The sequence below is a fragment of the Catharus ustulatus genome, chromosome 21 (genome assembly GCF_009819885.2).
Source record: "Catharus ustulatus isolate bCatUst1 chromosome 21, bCatUst1.pri.v2, whole genome shotgun sequence".
Classification (NCBI taxonomy): domain Eukaryota; kingdom Metazoa; phylum Chordata; class Aves; order Passeriformes; family Turdidae; genus Catharus; species Catharus ustulatus.
The window spans coordinates 8,059,338-8,080,182 of record NC_046241.1 but is presented as its reverse complement, the minus strand read 5'-3'; positions in this window follow the sequence as shown (position 1 = coordinate 8,080,182).

Here is a 20,845-nt window from a genome sequence, read left to right as displayed (position 1 = left end):
AGCTGGGGTGGCACCAAATGTTCTGCCTGGTCTCATGGACAAGCTCTGGCCACCTTCAGCCCCTTCTGGGCTTCAGCAGCCACAGAACAGCTCTGGGCAAGCAGCCTTGGAGCGTCCATTTGTTCAGTTCCCTGTGGAGAGGCACACGAGTCGGACATGAGGAGGTGAGGGTGAGTTACCCCGGCCCCTCCCGAGCTCCAGACTGCCCAGAAGCCACAGAGGTTTGTTTGTTTTGTAAAGCAGGGCCCCTCCCGGCGCTGCTCCAGGGCTCCCTCCCTGCCCCTGCTGAAATCCAAGCCCTTCCCACCGAACAGAAGCTCCATTCATGCCCTGTTCTTCCCTGCTCATTCCCTGCCCATTCCCTGCTCATGCCCTGTTCATTCTGTGTGCTCATTCCCTGTCCATTCCCTGCTCATTCCCTACTCATTCCCTGCTCATTCCCTGTCCATTCCCTGCCCATTTCCTACTCATTCCCTGCCCATTCCCTACTCATTCCCTGCTCATTCCCTGCTCATTCCCTGCTCATTCCCTGTCCATTCCCTCCCCATTCCCTGTCCTTTCCCTGCCCATTCCCTGCTCATTCCCTGCTCACTCCCTGCCCATTCCCTGCCCATTCCCTGCTCATTCCCTGTCCATTCCCTGCTCATTCCCTACTCATTCCCTGTCCATTCCCTGCTCATTCCCTGCTCACTCCCTGCTCATTCCCTACTCATTCCCTGTCCATTCCCTGCTCATTCCCTGCTCACTCCCTGCTCATTCCCTGTCCATTCCCTGCTCATTCCCTGCTCATTCCCTACTCATTCCCTGTCCATTCCCTGCTCATTCCCTGCTCACTCCCTGCTCATTCCCTGTCCATTCCCTGCTCATTCCCTGTCCATTCCCTTCCCATTCCCTGTCCATTCCCTGCCCATTCCCTGTCCATTCCCTGCCCATTCCCTGTTCCTTCCCTGCCCATTCCCTTCCCATTTCCTTCCCATTCCCTGCTCACTCCCTGCTCATTCCCTACTCATTCCCTGTCCATTCCCTGTCCATTCCCTGCTCATTCCCTGCTCATTCCCTGCTCATTCCCTGCTCATTCCCTGCTCATTCCCTGCCCATTCCCTGTCCATTCAATTCCCATTCCCTGCTCATTCCCTGCTCACTCCCTGCTCATTCCCTACTCATTCCCTGTCCATTCCCTGTCCATTCCCTGCTCATTCCCTGCTCATTCCCTGCTCATTCTCTGCTCATTCCATACTCATTCCCTGCCCATTCCCTGCCCATTCCCTGCCCATTCCCTGCCCATTCCCTGCCCATTCCCTGCTCATTCCCTACTCATTCCCTGTCAGCTCAACCCCTTCCAGACTGAGCTTGCTGAGAGGCTCCCAGGTGAGGCTGGCACAGATATTTTGGGATGGGATGTTTTACCTGTGCTGTCCACCCTGGATTGATGTGGGGACAGAAATGTCACAAAATAAAGGTGCACCAGGGCTGGGATGGGCTTGGAGCAGCCTGCTCCTGAAGAGCATCAATGTTATATGAAAATCAGATTATTTACTGATCACTTCCAGTTCACACTTCAACTTCCCGTGGTCTCAGAAGAATTCCCTACAGGAGCCAGCAGGTCTGATGGAATTCTCTTTCACTGGGCAGAAAAGTTTGGATTTGAGGGATATTTCTCTTTGAAGTCTCTCCACTGATTTTTTGGCTCATCCTGCTCCTCAGGATGAGGATGTTCCTCATTCACCTTCCACTAAACCAGGTTGTTCCAAACTCCAGTTCAACCTGGGCTTGAACACTTCCAGGGATGGGGAAGCCACTGACAAAGCCCAAACTCTGAAGGAGGCTCTTTGCACAAACAAAAAAAACCAAAAAAACCCCAAAAAAAACAAAAAAAAAAAAAAAAGAAGGGACTAGCTTAAATTAAACAGCTCATCTCACTCTGACAAACTCAACTGCAAGAACCATGTGAGTTCAGCAAAAAAAAAAAATTCTGCTCCCTGCACAACACAAACACAAACAACCCCCGGAGCAGATGGGAGCAGCTGTCTGGGAAAATTGGTGCTAATTGTTGTGCTGGAGAATTCACAGCCTCGGCTCCCAGCAGCTCCTGGAGCAGGGACAGCTCCAGGGAACGAGGGGATCAGCTCTGGATTGGCTTTGGGGGAGGAAAAGAGGCTGAGGGGGATAAGTTGAACCCTAAAAGTGATAATGCTAAGGCACAGGGAGGTCGAAGAGCCTGTGGTGACCCAATCACCACCCAGGTGTCTCTTGGGGGGGAGATCTGACCAGTTTGAGCCCAGTGACACTTGGAACCACATCTTTTCTGGCAGATAATTCAAAAAATTGGAAAAATTCAAACCTTTCCTCTCAAGCCTTGGCCCAGCTGGAATTCCTCTCTGAATTCCCTGATCCCCAGGGAATGGGCACAGCACAAAAGCTGTCACAATTCAGGGAGCTCTGAGGCTCAGGGTGGGAATGTTGGGGTGTCCCTCCCAGCTCAGGACATTCCTTGATGCTCTGACTCTCTGATTTAGCCTAGAGGAGCCCTCAGCACATGGTTTCATATCCCAGATCACCTTTAAAAAGGATTAAAAGGCATTTCCAGAGTTTTTCTCTCTATCAATCCCATCAGTCTGCAAATGCTGCAGCACAGCCTGAGCTCTGCTCCTCCTGCAGGAGCCTCTGCCCAAACCTGCCCTCCCCAAACCTTCACTCAGCTCCCAACACCCAGAAACCTCTGCCCAGTTTGGGACATTATCCCCTGCCCCTCATTCTGGGGAAAGGGGGGGAAATTTCCCAGTTTCTGTCGCTCCCCAGGCTGAGCCAGGAATTGAGAGCTGAAAAACCTGGGGAGGTTCAGCCTCTCCAGCAGCATTTTCATGCTCAAGTGGAGTCACTGGAGCTCAGGAGAGGGAGATATTATGGCCTAATGCAAACAGCACTGAGAAGACTGAACATAATTAAGGCCCTAACGACAAATGTTGGACTTGGGTTTAAGCTGCCAAAAAAAATCTCCTTCCTAACATCCCTGCAGAGGGATAAAACGCTGAGCAAACCTGGGGGAAAGAGGGAGAAGATAGTGCTTTTCATTTCCTGGACTGATTTATGCTCTCCAAACAGCATCACACGCTGTCACTGACAATTTCATGCTGAGTTTCTCCTGCTGCCTCCCCTCCAGAGCCGAACCTACAGATGGGAAGGAGATTTGGTGTGCCTGGAAAAGAAGAGAGGGAATATTTCTAGTTGACAGCTTGTTTTCTTTGGTCAATGCATGGAAGGGTTTGAGTTCATTATTTCATGTCTAGGCTCAGTTCCCAGCCACCAAAGGCAGAGCTGGAGACAGGGGGTTAGACAGAAACCCAAATGTTCTCCTAAATTTGCCTGAACTGGTGAGCAAGATGTGCCTGGGGACATGGAAATGAGTTAATTGCTGTGATCCAAGTCCTGGAGAACATTTCCATTGGGTTTCAAAGGAGAATTCAGGAGAATTCAACATTTTTCTTCATGTGGTGATTCAGAAAGCAAAGGTGGGCTTTGGAGGGGGTTGGAGGGGTTGGTGCCTCCTGTTCACCACCCAACTGATGGAAACTCGGGCACTCAGGTCCTTAAATAACTTCTCAGTGCTGTCTGTGTGACACAAAGGATGCTTGGACGGGATAATCCTTTACAAGGAGGGGTTGGAGAAAATTTGAATTCTCATTTGCACTCGTGCCTCCACTTGAGAGGTCTGCAAAGAGCCAGCAAAACCTTTCAGGGTGCTCAGAACCAGAAATCCTTTCAGGGTGCTGAGAACCACCAAAGCCTTTCGGGGTGCTCAGAACCAGAAATCCTTTCAGGGTGCTGAGAACCAGAAATCCTTTCAGGGTGCTCAGAACCAGAAATCTTTTCAGGGTGCTCAGAACCAGCAAAGCCTTTCAGGGTGCTCAGAACCAGAAATCCTTTCAGGGTGCTGGGAGCAGCCTGGGGTGCTTGGGGTGCATTTCCCAAAGGCCTGCCCTGCATCTCCACAGACATGGCAGGGGATGCTCTTTGTTGTCACCACTGAAAAATCCTGTAGAGGGTTCAGGACATGACTCCTGAGCAGTGTAAACAGCTTGGAAAGGCCAGGGCAGGGAAAACACACATTCCCAGCACAGCTGGGCTGGGAGTGATGGTGCGGATTGAATGCAGAAGTGGGAGCTCACAGAGCACTGTCACCTCAGCAGGACACAGCAGGGACAAGAGCCACGAGATCTGAGAAATTTCATCCCACTGACATTGGAACCAGGTCTCTTCTGGCAAATTTTGGACAAATTTAAACACCTCTGAGTTCCATGGATCCCCAGGGGATGGGCACAGCACAGAGGCTGTCACAGTTCAGGGGGCTCTGAGGCTCAGGGGGGGATTGGGGTGCTCCAGGGACAGGGACAGGGACAGGTCACTGCTGAGCTGGGCTGAGCTGAGCTGAGCTGAGCTGATCTGGGCTGAGCTGAGCTGAGCTGAGCTGGGCTGAATTGAGCTGAGCTGAGCTGGGCTGAGCTGAGCTCTCCTCCTGTTCCTGAGGGCTCTGCAAGCCCAGTCTGGGCTCCCACCACGAGCAGACCCCACTGCTGAGCTCTTCTCTCTCCTCTCAGGGTTCTTGTCCCCATCCCAAGGGTGCTCCTCACATCCCTCCCTCCATCCCTGAGGGATTTTTGTGTTTGCCTCTGCTCGAGCCCACAACTGTCCCTGTGCCCACATTTGCAGCTTCTGCCTTCCAGGACCAGTTGTGTTTTGGTGTTTGGGTATAAAAATCAGTTTTTGGCAAACCCTTCCCGTGCTGGAGCTGGGCTGGCTCAGGTTCCCCATGGATTCAACATCCAAACTCTCCAGTGTCAGGCAGACAGGTGAGCTGGAGGCTCCTGAACACAGAAATTCTCATTGCTAAACTGGGACCAACATCTCCTGCTCATCCCATTCACCAGCTTCCAAAAATTAATGGTCCCTGCTCAGTGTGAGCAAGAAGAGCCTGGGATGTGTCTGAGCTGGGAGAAATCCATTCCCAGCAATGCCTGGGAGGATTTTGGGACTCGTGGCAGGCGCAGACAGCAGCAGGACAGAGGAGGAGCTCCTTTGGAGGGATCCAGGAGGCATTTCCCCTCTCCCAAGGGATCAGCGAGGCCCAGGAAAGCAATAAAGAAAAAGTCCATCTGGACAACACCCTTCTTCTGATTCAGAATGGGAAATAAAATGCCAGAAAAGGAATTTTTTCTCTATTTTTTTTTTTAGCAGCCAGTAGAGCCTTCATATTTTCCCACTGACATCATCCAGCATGGTTTGAATCTACAGTGACTGGTAAAGCCTCAAAGGCATAATTGCAGTTGTCTTAGGAAAGTGAAATCATATGGTGCTCCCAAGATCCCTCCCCCTTTGCTTTTTTCCTCTTCTTTTCTTTTCTCACTCAGCATCCAGATGTTTCCTGAGGGAATAAAAGGAGAACAAGAGGCAAAGCGAGGCCCAGAGCAGGATCTGGAGTGGGAAAGGCCACGTGGCACTGGGAACTTCTTAAAGGAGGGGAGTGCAGGAGCTGCAGCCTGGCTTTGGGGAGAGCAGGAACTGCAGCCTGGCTTTGGGTAATGCAGGAACTGCAGCCTGGCTTTGGGGAGTGCAGGAACTGCAGCCTGGCTTGGGGCAGTGCAGGAGCTGCAGCCTGGCTTTGGGGAATGCAGGAGCTGCAGCCTGGCTTTGGGGAGTGCAGGAGCCGCAGCCTGGCTTTGGGGAATGCAGGAGCTGCAGCCTGGCTTTGGGGAATGCAGGGAACTGCAGCCTGGCTTTGGGGAGAGCAGGAACTGCAGCCTGGCTTTGGGGAGCGCAGGAGCTGCATCCTGGCTTTGGGGAATGCAGGAACTGCAGCCTGGCTTTGGGGAATGCAGGAGCTGCAGCCTGGCTTTGGGGAGTGCAGGAACTGCAGCCTGGCTTTGGGGAATGCAGGGAGCTGCAGCCTGGCTTTGGGGCAATGCAGGAGCTGCAGCCTGGCTTTGGGGAATGCAGGAGCTGCAGCCTGGCTTTGGGGCAGCCTGGCTTTGGGACACGGGGATCTCCCTGCACACTCACCCTGACCCCATCCCAACCCCACAGAGCTGCCCCAGCCTCTCCACGCTCAGGAAAGGAGCTGAGTGAGGTGTGCTGAGCACCTGCAATGCCCTGGGCACTGCCAGAGCCGCATTTGGGGCAATTCCAGAGCCAGGCAGGACCTTCTGTGACCCCACGGGATGCGGGATGCAGGATGCAGGATGCGGGATGCAGGATGCGGGATGCGGGATGCAGGATGCGAGGGCGGTACCCAGCCCGGCCGTTGCCATGGAGACGCGAGGGATGCGCGGGGTTCGGGCGCCATCCGGTGGGAGCGCGGGGACATCGCAGTCCCCAAAATCCCGAACCCCCCGGGATGGATCCGCGGAATCCCGGGCAGAGGGACCCCCACAGAATCCCGAGGGACCCCACCGAATCCCGAGTGACCCCACAGAATCCCGAGTGACCCAACAGGATCCCAGACCCTGCGTTTGTGAGCTGGGCTTTCCCAGCAGCCGTTTCCCCTCCCAGTGCCAGAGCAGCGCCAGAACTGGGAATTCTTTCCTCTTCTTGCCCTTCCTGAAGCCAGGAGGAATCCGCAGAGCCGGTTTAAGTTTTCCTTCCTCGCGTGATCCTGATGTCAGCTTAACAAGGCACAACCTTCCCCCCACCCGCCTCAAAACTGATTTAACGGGGCAAGCTGGGGCTTGGTGGCCCCAGGAAAGGAGGGTGGTCATTGGGAACTTCCCGAGAAACCTGTCCAGCCCTCCCCTGCCCTCTGATCCTGCTGCTAACGCTGCTTTCCATACGCTTATCCCTTCCACATCATGCAAATCCCCTGAACGCAGCAGGCCCAGGGAGGTGCCCGAGTTGATGTGCTGGATTTTCCTTTCAGGTTGGATTTTTCCCATGGGAAAAAGGAAAATTATCTTTATTCAACATAGAACCCCCCCACACACACACACACCCGGCATTAAGGATGCTGGAACCAAAAGTGTGGGAGAAGATTTGTCTGCAGCATCAGGGAGCAAAATGAAATCTCTCAGCAGAGTGGAGAATTTGGGCAGTTCAGAGCTGCTGTAGGCAAAAATCCACAGCTGGAATTGTGAAATCTCACCACGGGGAGAGAACTGGGTGTATGTCAATAGGAGAGGAATGGCAAATTTTGGAGCTCTCAAGCAGAAGCCAATCTGCAAACAGAGCAGGGGGTTGTGTATTTTGATAAAACAAAGTGGAATATCCCAAATGATGGAACTGAAAATAAAAAGAGCCAAGAGACAGAGGCACGGGTTAGGAGGCTGCTCACACACTGTGAGGATTGTTCAGAGCTGGAAAAAGGGAACGAATGAGATGAGAAAAAACGATTTTAGAGGTGAGGATTTGGGTGAGGAGAGTAGGAGCGGGGTCTGGGGAAAGAGGAATTTCCTCATGGCTGGACAAACATGCGGGGGGCGGTGAGGTCCGGGAGCGAGAGGAGGAGCTGGGGATGCTCCGGGAGCCGGGAGAGCTCACTGGGGGGAGCAAGAGAGCGAGGGAAGAGCCGGGAGCAGCTCAGGTGTGTGACAGAGCTCCGGCAGGTGACAGGGACATGGCAGTGTCACATCCCGGGACATGGCAGTGTCACATCCCGGGACATGGCAGTGTCACACCTTGGGACATGGCAGTGTCACACCTTGGGACATGGCCCTGTCACACCCCGGGACATGGCAGTGTCACACCCCGGGACATGGCAGTGTCACACCTTGGGACATGGCCCTGTCAAACCCCGGGACATGGCCGTGTCACACCCCGGGACATGGCAGTGTCACACCCTGGGACATGGCAGTGTCACACCCCTGGGACATGGCAGTGTCACACCCTGGGACATGGCCTTGTCACACCTTGGGACATGGCAGTGTCACACCCTGGGACATGGCAGTGTCACACCCTGGGACATGGCCCTGTCACACCTTGGGACATGGCAGTGTCACACCCCGGGACATGGCAGTGTCACACCCTGGGACATGGCAGTGTCACATCCTGGGACATGGCAGTGTCACACCTTGGGACATGGCAGTGTCACACCCTGGGACATGGCCTTGTCACACCTTGGGACATGGCCCTGTCACACCCCGGGACATGGCAGTGTCACACCCCCGGGACATGGCAGTGTCACACCCCGGGACATGGCAGTGTCACACCCTGGGACATGGCAGTGTCACATCCCGGGACATGGCAGTGTCACACCCCGGGACATGGCAGTGTCACACCTTGGGACATGGCAGTGTCACACCCCTGGGACATGGCAGTGTCACACCTTGGGACATGGCCCTGTCACACCCCCGGGACATGGCAGTGTCACACCCCGGGACATGGCAGTGTCACACCCCTGGGACATGGCAGTGTCACACCCTGGGACATGTGGCAGTGTCACACCTTGGGACATGGCCCTGTCACACCCCAGGACTGTCCCCTGTGCTCGGCTCCAAACCCCTTGTTCTGTTTTCTGCTCGAAGTCTCCTCTCTCTGCCCTGCTCCCCTCGGTCCCAGCTCTCTGCTCAGCCCCTGCCCCGGTGTCCTGCCTGTCCCCAGGCTCCCAGACCCGAGCACAGGGAGCTGTTCCAGTGGGACAGACCTGCCCTGCCACATCTCTGAGCTCGTTATCCCCAGCCCAGGCCTTGCTGTGCTGGTGCTCAGGCAGAAGGAGTCCCCAGCCCCTTGGTTATCTCCTTAGGACCCGGATTTTAGCTCTCCAAAAACCACTTTTCTGAAACTCTATAAATAAATCCTGTTCTGCGTGCTTGAGTTAACATTAGCCTAAAAAGCACCCTCCTTATAGCTCATGTCAGGCAAACTAGACAGCCTTGATAAGTGGAGAGAGTGATTTATAAAGGCACCATATGGGAGCTTGTCTAAGAATCATAATTGATTAGTGAGCTGCAGAAATATTGCCGTGGTGCAGACACCGAATCCCCCCGAGGTTCAACTCCTCCCAGGGGCCTGAACACAAAAATCACCCTCCATCCTCACCCCAAACTCCCTGAGGGGCTGCTCAGCCCTGCCCCACCTTGCAGTGATTGTGGGAGCACCCCCAGAGCTGCAGGACACCCCAGGCCAGCAGGGCTGGGTGTGAGTGCAGCCGTCCATCTGCCAAGTGCTTTGATTTTTCTCCCTGCTCCAGGAAGAACTTCTGGCCTGGGATCTGTCTAGACACTGCAGGCAGGTCCCAGGCTGTGGGGATTCTCATGGCAGGAGCTCCCAGCGCTGACAGACGAGCAGGGAGGGGAAGAACACACCCTGGATTTCCTCCTCACTGGGATTTGGGGCTCAGTGAGAACCAAGAGTGTCCCTCAGCTCAGAGTGCTCAGGATTTGTTCTGCACAACCCTGCAGCTGTCCTGAGCCCCAGCACGAAGCTTTGGGGTCCCTCAGTGCTGTCTGTGCATCAGAAGGGTCCTTACAGACATAAAATACTCAATTTAGAGCACGTGCCAAAAACCCCTATTCCTAGCAGCAGGCAGCATGCAGTGCCCATTAGCCAAGAGTTGTTGAGTTAATTAGAAATGTATATTTGATACCAGGGCCCCGCACGCCGCTGAGGTTTAATAATTGATTTGTAATTTATTTGCCCATTAATTCTTCCTCTTTCAGAGCCAAGCCAGGAGCTCGTGCAGGCTCGTCCATCATCCTGCAGCAGCTCAGCCCCTGCTCCCCCAGAGCTGTCGGGGGTGACAGACTGGAGCCTCGTGCAGCCTGTAATTAGTTCCTGACTTCAGAAGCTTTTTCTGGGAGCTGCGAGCGCCTCTGGAGGAAGATTAACAAAGGGCTCCGTGTGTCAGCACGAGCCGGGCTCCAGGAATTATTGATTCCCTTTCCATAAGGTTTGCATTTGCAAGGTAAGTGATTTGGCTGTTACAGGCAGCGGGTCCCAGGGCTCCATCCATCACGGGCCAGGTTCAGCTTTGAGCACAGCCTGCAGGGCTTTCCCTCGCTGCCACCAAGAGTTTCCCACTCCCACTTAATCAGAGGCAAAAGTTAATCACAGTCCCCGAGACCCCCACTCATTTCTCCTGTCGTGGGATCAGGGGTTCACTCCTATCTGCTCATTCCTTTTATTTGCTGTGTGCTTTCTGAAATTTTAGGCTTGGATCTGACTCAGAGTTTTCAAAGCTCCCAGAAGAAAACAGAGTTTCCCAGATGTCCCAAGGTCCTGGAAACCAGGGACAGCCTGGGTGGACAAGCAGGCAAAATCCCAGCAGGATGGAAAGGGCCCTGACAACAACAGTTGGCAAGCAGGAAAATATTTTGAATAGTCCAGGAGAATATTTCACAGGGATGAAAATCCCATTTTTAATCAAGAAAATCCAGCCCACACTGTGGCTAGGAAGGAGAGCCCTGTGCTGACTCCCTTCTCATCTCAGCAATCCTCATCCCCCTCCACCTCTGGAAACCTCTGGAAACCTCTGTCAGAACATGCCCAGATGGAGGAATAAGGATGGGAAAAGTGGGTTGGGATGGGGCAGGAATGCCAGCCCCCCACATGGGCAGGGCAGAGACAAAACAAAAGCCTCCAGGAAGGTTGGGAGGCCCAGGGATGATTTTGGCAGGAGGGAGGCCACAGAGCAAGGCAATCTTCACGTGTGAAATCCCACATGGAGCTGCTGCTATAAATAAGGTTGAAGGATTGATTGCCGTAAATCATAACCCTGCTGACAGCCCAGAGCTCTCCTGAGCAGCAGGGATGCTCCTGGGGCTGGTTCTGCTCCCTGGGCAGGGGCAGCACAAACATTATTCATTCTTTGTGTTTCCTGAATCCACCTCCTCCCTCCCCCACAGGACGAGGGCTGGGAGAGAAGGATGGATTGAATCTCCTCAGGAAGGAGTTGGTGACATCTCTTCATCATGGGGGTGCCCAGGTTTGCAGGATCAAGTCCTTGTGGTGCCAGGGAAAGTGATGCTTTCAGCATGGGGCAGAAAATAAATAAGAACCCAAATCCTGCTGCTTTGAGGTTAAATATATTTACACAGAGCTGTGGGGCAGCCCTGAGCTCTGGAGCACATCAGAGGGGACACAGCTCTCACCTGGGGCTGTCCTGGTCCAGAAATGCTCCAGGATAAAACCCAGAGAGCAGGATCAGCCCAGGGCAGCCCCCACCTGCCTGGGAATGCTCTGAGCCCCACCCAGGGCTCTCCCCACAACCTGGGGCAGCACAAAAGCACCGGGTTTGTCTGATCTGCCTGTGACTTCCCTGGCTCCAGCAGCATTCCTGATTTTCATCTCTGTGAACACACGAGATTTTTGCCTGGCTAAACCCCCTCAGCAAAACCCAACACCCCCAGTGACAGCCCCAGAGCCTGGAGCTTGCCCCTCTCCTTCAACCCCTTCACCACAAACACACTTCCCTTAAAGTTCACAATGTTCTGGGCATAAATCCTCCCCCTCCCTTCCGTGCTGCTGGAAGTTTGCTACCAGCTATATATTTTTAGATTTTAAAAATGTCACCCTCAAGTGCTGGGAGCGCACGTAAGTACCGACAGAAACAAACCCATATAGACTTGCTGTCAATAAGGCAGCCTCAGATGGACTCCCTGCAGCCCTGGCACAGTAAATCACAGCCTTCCTCCCCCCCTCAAGTGATGGCTGCCTGCTTATTATTGGCTTTCATCTTTATTGCCTCCTCAGGTGGAATGGTTGGAGTGACAACGGCAAATAGCCGGCCACAAATTGTGTGTGCTGGCAGCCTGGTGTGCAGGGTCCTGCAGGGGATGGGGTGGGCACTGAGCAGCCCAGGAGGAATTCCTAAATCCTAAATGCCAGGGTGAGGATGGCCTGGGCAGCTGGCCCTGATTAATTTATCCCACTACAAGTTGTTCTTCTCTGGGAGCATCCCATGTCAGAGCCAGTGAATCCACAGCTGGCTCATGGAATTGGGGGATATTTCCTGGGGTTGATCCTTTCTCTGCCACCAATTGGCCCCCAAGTGTCTCTGCCTGGTTTGTGCCTGGGCACGTGGGGCTGTGGCAGGTCAGAGTTAAACCTGGCTGAGCTGAGCTCTTTGAAGCTGGTGGGGAGCACTTCCATGGGCTGGAAGGAGTCTCCTGTCAATGATCCTCATCCAAAGGGGCCAAGAGAGAGCCTGGGGAGGCAGAGAGGAGGAATTTCCAGCAGAGAAGGTGGCACAGACAGGTGCCCTAAAAGAAAGAAGGGAATGTATCAGCACAGAAAGACCAGAGCTTCCAGGCAGGGGTTAATCCAGGGGGGCTTTGGGGACCCACTCCCACCCTGCAGACACAGGAATTCTGCTCTTTGCCAAAAGGAGGGGAAATCCTGGAGCAGGAGCAGACAGGTCAGAGCAGGCTTTTCCCACCCGACCGGAGCCCGACGGGAGGATCCGGTTTCAGGATTAGGAAACGTCCCAGGAACCCGAGGGGTGCTCGGGCAGCGCTGGGAGGGGAGGCAGAGGGGGATGGACACCCGGGAACAACATCCCACCCTGGCCCTGCCACCTCGCTGTCACCTGGAGGGTGTGGGATGGAGCAGGGAACGGGGATGGGACTGGGATGGGACTGGGATGGGACTGGGATGGAGCAGGGAATGGGGCTGGGACGGGACTGGGATGGGACTGGGATGGGACAAGGGTAGGACAGGAATCAGGCAGTGCTGGAGCAAGATTGGGACAAGGACCAAGCAGGGATGGGACAGGGACAGGACAGGGATGGGACAAGAGTGAAATAGGGATGGAACAAGGGTGGAACAGGGCTGGGACAGGGACAAAGCAGGGTTGGGACAGGGATGGAGTGAGGATGAGGCAGGGCTGGCTCAGGGATGAAGAATTGGAGCAGGGATGAGTGAAGATTAGGTAGGGCTGGCACAGGGATGAAGGTTTGGGACAGGGATGAGTGAGGATGAGGCAGGGCTGGCTCAGGGATGAGTGAGGATGAGGCAGGGCTGGCACTGGGATGAAGATTTGGGACAGGGATGTAGTGAGGATGAGGCAGGGCTGGCTCAGGGATGAAGGACTCGCTGGTGGCTGATGGGACCATGGCAGCTGGGACACAGGACAGTGCCATTCCTCTCTGCTCATCCTGTGGCATTTTGGGATCAGAATTGATGTCAGTGCCAGCCCAGTGCCCAGGAAAGGCGTTCCCCTGGCTCTGGGCTGCTGGGCCATTGCAGGGACAAAGGTTTCCTCTGTCTGCAGTGTGGTTTAACCCTTCCAGCCCCTTCCAGGACTCTGGAACCACTTCCCTGCCATGGAGAAGAAGCTGCAGCTCCTCCAGCCCCTCCTGCTGGCACAGAGCACTCTCCAGTGAGGTGCTCTATCCCTTCCCCTCTCCCTGGCAAGCAGGAAAATATTTTGAATAGTCCAGAAGAATATTTCACAGGGGTGAAAATCCCATTTTAATCAAGAAAATACAGCCCACACTGTGGCTAGGAAGTGCTGACTCCCTTCTCATCCCAGCAATCCTCATCCTCCTCCACCTCTGGAAACCTCTGGCTGTCAGAACATGCCCTGATGGAGGAATAAGGGTGGGAAAAGTGGGTTGGGACGGGGCAGGAATGCCAGTCCCTCTCAAGCAGCCCCTGAGTGGGCAGGAGGAGACTCCAGCCTGCAAAACTCAGCAGGAACAGCCTCAGAGAGTCCCAGAATCACCCAGAACTCTGAGATCATCGAGTCCAACCCTTCCCAGTCTGCTCCTGACTCGGGGGCCAGCTCTGAGCCAGGAAATTCCCCCTCCATGCCTCCAGTGAGCTCACACGAGGATGGGGCTGCTCTTCCCACAGGCAGGAGGATTTTATGTTATAAATTAAAAGATCCAGACAAAATGAATCCTGAGAGCTGAGTGCTCAGGAGTCCCAGTGATTCAAACACGAGCTTTTCACAGGAAAATAAATTCAATGCCCTGGCTGCTTTCATCATCAGGTTTTTCTACCTTTACCAACACTCCAGCAAATACTTGTGCCTTCATTTAATGCTCCTCAGCCTCATGCCCACCACAAAAGGAACCCAGCAGAAAGCCTGGCTGATAACTCCAGCGAATTTCCATTTGACCCTCCCCTTGGGTTTTGGGGTGAGTGTTGAGTGAATGAGCTTTAAAAGCATCTTTTCATTTAGCAGAGGCTCAGCGAGCCAAGAATCATACCTCACTCTGTCAGAAGAAAAACAAGATGTGGGCTCAGAGCAATTGAGCAGTTCTGGAGCCCGGGATGGAAAATCTTTGCCTCCAAAGCCAAACAAGGTTTCACTGCCAGTGTTGTAAGGCAGGGAGATGCAAAAATTTTTGTGGCTGATGTTTCTCGCCCCTGCCTTGGGATCTGGGGCTGTTTGGAAGTGAAGGAGCCCCGGTTTAGGCGATGCTGTAAATGAGAATTTGTTAACCCTCGGTCAGGCTGAGAGGGAAGAGCAGGCACAGGAAAATGAGTTCAGATGTGTCAGGATTCCGTGTTTGGGCTTTTGGTCTGGGCAACTCGCCCCAGCAGGAAATTTCAGAGTCAGGGCAGGAATTTTAGGGTCAGGACAGGAATTCCAGAGCCGGGGCAAAGAGGAGGGAAGGAGATGGAAGTGATTGAGAGCAAAGCATCTTTTAGGGGCAGAAAACTGCACTGTGGAGTGAGAGAGGCAGAGCTTTGCTTCCTCACCTCCTCAGCCTCGCAGGGTGAGGGCAAAACAGAATAAACAAACAAAAAACCGAACTTGAAAACCGCCAAAACAAACCCCACCGTTCTTTTTTTTTTTTTTTTTTTTCTATAGATTGTTTCATCCCAGCTGCTCTGGGCAGGGGAAGGGGAGCTGGGTAGGGGGAGAGGGAATTGGGAAAGGGAGTGGGATCCTGGGAAAGGGAGTGGGATATCAGAAAGGGAGCAGGATCACAGGAAAAGGAGTGGGATCTCAGGAAAGGGGTGTGGGATCCCAGTTAGGGGAGTGGGATCCCAGTTAGGGGAGCGGGATCCCAGTTAGGAGAGTGGGATCCCAGTTAGGGGAGCAGGATCCCAGTTAGGGGAGTGGGATCCCAGTTAGGAGAGTGGGATCCCAGTTAGGAGAGTGGGATCCCAGTTAGGGGAGTGGAATCCCAGTTAGGAGAGTGGGATCCCAGTTAGGAGAGTGGGATCCCAGTTAGGGGAGTGGGATCCCAGTTAGGGGAGCAGGATCCTGGTTAAGGCAGCGGGATCCTGGTTTAGGGAGCGGGATCCCTGTTACGGGAAGAGCATCCCGGGCAGGGAAGGACCTCCAGGAAGGGAAGGACATCCAGGAAGGGGAGCGGGATCCCGGGCAGGGCTCGGCACCCCGGGCAGGGCTCGCTGCTGTCGGGAGATGGCAGCAGCACTTTGCTCTTTTTGCTCTTTGCTCCCGGGGGCTCCCGAGGCGCTGTCCCCAACCCCGCTGGGATCAGCCCCGCTCCTGGAGCCTCCCTAAGCCCGGCCCTGCTGAGCCAAGCTCAGCCCCGCACCTGGAGCCTCCCTAAGCCCGGCCCTGCTAAGCCGAGCTCAGCCCCGCTCGGTCCCAGGATAAGAAGCGCCCCAGCCCTTCCCAGCCCAAATTCCCGGCTGGAAACGCAATTCCAGCCCTGAGGAGCTGGGGATGGACGGGGAGCGCTGGGGCACGGCAGAGGATCAGCTGAACTCCTGAATTTTCAGCCTGAAGCTGAAATGCAGGTCCTGGAGCTGTCCCGGCGCTCCCATTCCACCCCCCGGGGTGGGTGTGTGTCTGTCCGGACTGTGTGTCTGTCTGTCCGGGCTGTGTGTCTGTCCGGACTGTGTGTCTGTCCGGGCTGTGTGTCTGTCCGGATTGTGTGTCTGTCTGTCCGGATTGTGTGTCTGTCCGGGCTGTGTGTCTGTCCGGGCTGTGTGTCTGTCCGGGCTGCGTGTCTGTCCGGACTGTTTGTCTGTCCGGGCTGTGTGTCTGTCCGGGCTGTGTGTCTGTCTGTCCGGACTGTGTGTCTGTCCGGACTGTGTGTCTGTCTGTCCGGACTGTGTGTCTGTCTGTCCGGACTGTGTGTCTGTCCGGGCTGTGTGTCTGTCCGGGCTGTGTCTCTGTCCGGGCTGTGTGTCTGTCCGGGCTGTGTGTCTGTCCGGACTGTGTGTCTGTCCGGGCTGTGTGTCTGTCCGGACTGTCTGTCTGTCCGGATTGTGTGTCTGTCCGGACTGTCTGTCTGTCCGGATTGTGTGTCTGTCCGGACTGTGTGTCTGTCCGGGCTGTGTGTCTGTCCGGGCTGTGTGTCTGTCCGGCTCGGTGACACCCACGGAGATGTCACCGGGAAAGCGCTCTGCACAAAGCCCTGTGCCCTGTGTGACCCCCGGGGCCAGCTGGGGTGCAGAGGCTGCTCCGGAGGGGTCAGGAGGAGAAAGCCAACCTGCTTTTGTCGGGCAATTATGCAGTGACAAATTGGCAGCCGAGGAGCTCATCTGTCTGGGTTTGTTTGGAGTCCCCTCCTGGCCGCAGAGATGAGGTCGGGGTCTCAGCCCTTCTCTGAAGGGTTTCCAAACTCTCTGACACCGCATTTCATCTGTGTCAGGGCTCAGAAATCCAGCGGTGCCTTCCCAGGAGCCAGCCCTGAGTCCCCAGCTCAGCATCCCCCATCCCCACCCCCACCCCGGGCACGGATTTGGGAAAACCGGAGTGTCCCTCCTGATCCCGCACCTCCAGAGCTCAGGTTTGAGGAATTGTGCTGTTCCCGATAAAGCAAAGCCCTGGAGTGTCCCTCCTGATCCCTCCTGATCCCCAGCTCAGGTTTAAGGATTTGTGCTGCTCCTGATAAAAAGAGCTCCGGAGCTCTCCGTGTGCCGATGGCTCCCAGGGCAAGGGTGAATCGCAGCCCGCAGACACAACAAAAGCCCGGCCGAGAGCTTTAATTCATCACAATCATCTGCTGGCATCAAGGGATCGGGAGGAGAGTCAAAACAGGCGCTGCGATCCCTGCAGAAGCTGGGAAACCAGCAAAGACTTGGCCAAGGTGCAAACATCATCCTCATCCTCCTCATCTTCCTCCTTCTCATCTTCCTCCTCCTTCTCATTTTCCTCATCCTCCTCCTCCTCCTCCTCATCCTCCTCCTTCTCATCTTCCTCCTCCTCATCCTCATTCTCCTCATTTTCCTCCTCCTCATCCTCCTCCTTCTCATATTCCTCCTCCTCCTCATCTTCCTCTTCATCTTCCTCCTCCTCATCCTTCTCACCTTCCTCCTCATCCTCCCTCCTTCTCATTTTCCTCCTCCTCATCTTCCTCCTCATCCTCATCCTCCTCCTCCTTCTCATTTTCCTCCTCCTTCTCATCTTCCTCTTCATCTTCCTCCTCCTCATCCTCCTCCTCCTTCTCATCTTTCTCCTTCTCATCCTCCTCCTCCTCATCCTCCTTCTCATCTTCCTCCTCCTCCTCCTCCTCTCATCCTCCTCCTCCTCATCTTCCTCCTCCTCAGGTTTGGGGGTCTGGGAGTGCCCCCCAAGCAGAAAAAACCAGCAGGAACCAAACACAAGATTTAAAAAAAAAAAAAAAATTAAAATTTAAAAAACCCCAGTCAGCTCGGCTTTGCTTTCCCGTTATCAGCATCATTACAAATGGACACAAACCCGATTTTCAAAGGGAAAATCTCCAGCCAGTGACCCGGGCAGCCCCTGGAGCATCCCAGCCCGGCAGAAAGGGCACAAAACGCTGGCAGGGAGCTCGGGATTAACTCTGCAAACACCGAGCTTAGCGAGGAGCACACACGGGAAATAAAAACCTCGGTGTCCCCTCCCCTGCCCTGCACCGGGCTCTGCCGCCGCTTCCCGACGGAAAACATTCATTTTTCCCGGCTGGGAAAGCAGGGATGGGAATTGTGCCGCTGATTTTCCAGCTCATCCTGTCCAGGGAGAATTAATCCCGAGCTCAATCGCGTTTGTACCTAGCAACAAATCCACGTTAAATTCAGCCTAAAGGGTCCCGTTCTCCAGGTTAAACTTGGCCCAAAGGGTCCCGTTCTCCAGGTTAAACCCGGCCTAAAGGCTCCTGTTCTCCAGGTTAAACTTGGCCTAAAGGGTCCTGTTCTCCAGGTTAAACTCAGCCCAAAGGGTCCCGTTCTCCAGGTTAAACTTGGCCCAAAGGGTCCCGTTCTCCAGGTTAAACCCAGCCTAAAGGCTCCTGTTCTCCAGGTTAAACTTGGCCTAAAGGGTCCCGTTCTCCAGGTTAAACTCAGCCCAAAGGGTCCCGTTCTCCCACCACCTGTTTCTGCTCCCAGGGTGACTCCAGGAGGGATTTGGGCTGGAAAACATCGCTGGAAATGCTGCCAGGCCTCAAATCACTCTGTGCCCCCAAATCTGAGCCCTGGGATGGGGACAGTGTCCCCAAAGCTGAGCCCTAGGATGGGGACAGTGTCCCCAAAGCTGAGCCCTGGGATGGGGACAGTGTCCCCAAAGCTGAGCCCTGGCACGGGGACAGCCCCCCATGAATAACTCAGGACACACCAATACGAACAAAAGAGGGCTTGGACTGGGTTATATTTTAAAATGCTCATATATTTTCTTTTTTTTTTTTTTTCTCCTTTTTTTTCTTTTTCTCTTTTTTTTCTTCTCATTTCTTTTTTTTTTTTTCCACAATTCTAATACAATTGTTCTCAAAATACTGGCGTTTCCAGCAGCAGTTCTTTCTTTTTTTTTTTTAATATTTTCTTTTTTTTTTTTTTAATTTTTGTCGGTTTTTTGAAGTGAATAATAATATACGGTAGTGATTTCACAGTAAAACAGACCTGCAGGAACGCCAGAGATACGTGACAAAAAAACACCCCCAGAGCAGCCCTCCCCTCCCTCCCACACCCCTCCCATCCCCAAAAAAGATTTTGGAAGTGGGGGGAAAAAAAAAAACCAAAAAATAAAAAGTTCATTCAAAAAAATTATTTCAAAAGAGATTTCATATAAAGCCTTTAAAACACGGTCAGAAGTTTCTCCCTCTTCTCCAGATCCCTGTGGCTGAACATTTACAGAGAGAAAGAGAGAAAAAATCGAGAGAGTTTATAACAATCTCTGTAGAAGAAACAAAACAATCCAGGAAAGAAAATATCCGAGGATACGGTAAGGGATAAAATTACATTTGTACAAAAATAGATTTTAACTTTATTGATGCTTTAGATATTTTTTTTTCCTTATCTTTTCTCTTTTTTTTTTTTGTCATTCTAAATTTTAATGTCTTTTTTTTTTTTTTTTAATCTATGTATCCCATAGCCAAGGCATCCATCACTAAGTATTGGGAATTGCTAAAGCTATTCTTTTACTCCAAACCACCTGCTTAAAAGAAAGAAAAAAAAAATCAAAATAAAAGAAGAAAAACAAAAGAAAATAAGAAAAGCAAAGAAGAAAAATGAAAGAAAAAGAAGAAAAACAAAACAAAAAGGCATCTTAAAATAGATGCAGTTCCTTTGTCTCGAGGAATAAAAATCCAGATTTGGCATCTGCCAATTTGGAAAGGGATTCAGATACAATGGGAGCAAAACAAGGAAAAAAAAAAACAAAATAAAAAGCGAGGAGAGGGGGGAAAAAAGCAAACAAACCAACAAAAAAAAAAAAACAACTTAAGCCACAAAAAAAGCCAGGAAAAGTCTGTAATTGCTACAGTTCTCTATGTGTATATGTGAGTGGGGTATTATACAGTGTCATATCTACAGTACATACATGGACACACACACACACATCCTCTGAGCCAGCCCAGCACAGCTCTGCACACTGGGATTTATGGGATCAGCCCAGCCCTGATCTGCACACTGGGATTTATGGGATCAGCCCAGCACAGCAAACTGGGCTTTATGGGATCAGCCCAACCCTGATCTGCAAACTGGGATTTATGGGATCAGCCCAGCCCAGCCTTGATCTGGGATCAGCCCAGCCTTGGTTTGGGATCAGCCCAGCCTTGGTCTGAGCTCAGCCCAGCCTTGATTTGGGATCTGCCCAGCCCAGCCCTGGTTTGGGATCAGCTCAGCCTCAGTTTGGGATCAGCCCAGCCCAGCCCTGGTTTGGGATCAGCTCAGCCTTGATCTGGGATCAGCCCAGCCTTGATCTGAGCTCAGCCCAGCCTTAATCTGGGATCAGCTCAGCCCTGGTTTGGGATCAGCCCAGCCCTGGTTTGGGATCAGCCCAGCCCAGCCCTGGTGTGGGATCAGCCCAGCCCAGCCCTGGTGTGGGATCAGCCCAGCCTTGATTTGGGATCAGCCCAGCCATGGTTTGGGATCAGCTCTCCCTGTTTGTGGGGTCAGCGTTCCCCAAAGCCCCCAGGGCCCCTCCTGGCATTCCCAGTGCCAAGGGAAGCTCAGAACGGCCAGGGAGGGGTTTGGGATGTGCTGGACGGGGTTAGGGCGGGTGGAACACGCAGGGAGGGGGTGCTGAAGGGCTGATGGTTGTGCTATCTTTAGAAAATTAAAGATTGTCCCACCAACAAAAAGGAATTAAAGGAAGCATTGCAAACAGATCACCAAACCAAAGCAGATTTCTGCAGGAGCACTGAGCCTGGTTAAACCCACACCAATAATGTGCCTTTTGTTCCCTGCAGCCACCTGAGCTCACCTCTCCATACTCAGCATGAGGAAAACAACAACAACAAAAAGCCCAAAGTGAAAAAAATACAAAGGAAAGACTCCAGCTCATGCACAGCTCGTTGCTTTAAGGCTGCTCTGGACACACAAAAGCTTCTCCTGCCAGGGAAGGGCTGATGAGGATGGAGGGGCTGGGCTGGGCTCTGGGGGCTCAGGGAATCCCAAATCCCTTCCCAGTACAAGGCTCAGCCTTTCCCAAAATCCCCCATGGGCATGGATTGAGGCTGTGCTGCTCCAGCAGGGAAACTGAGGCAAGGGGATGATCCTGGCAGGGAACTTGGGGTCTGCAGAGCCTCCCCCATGG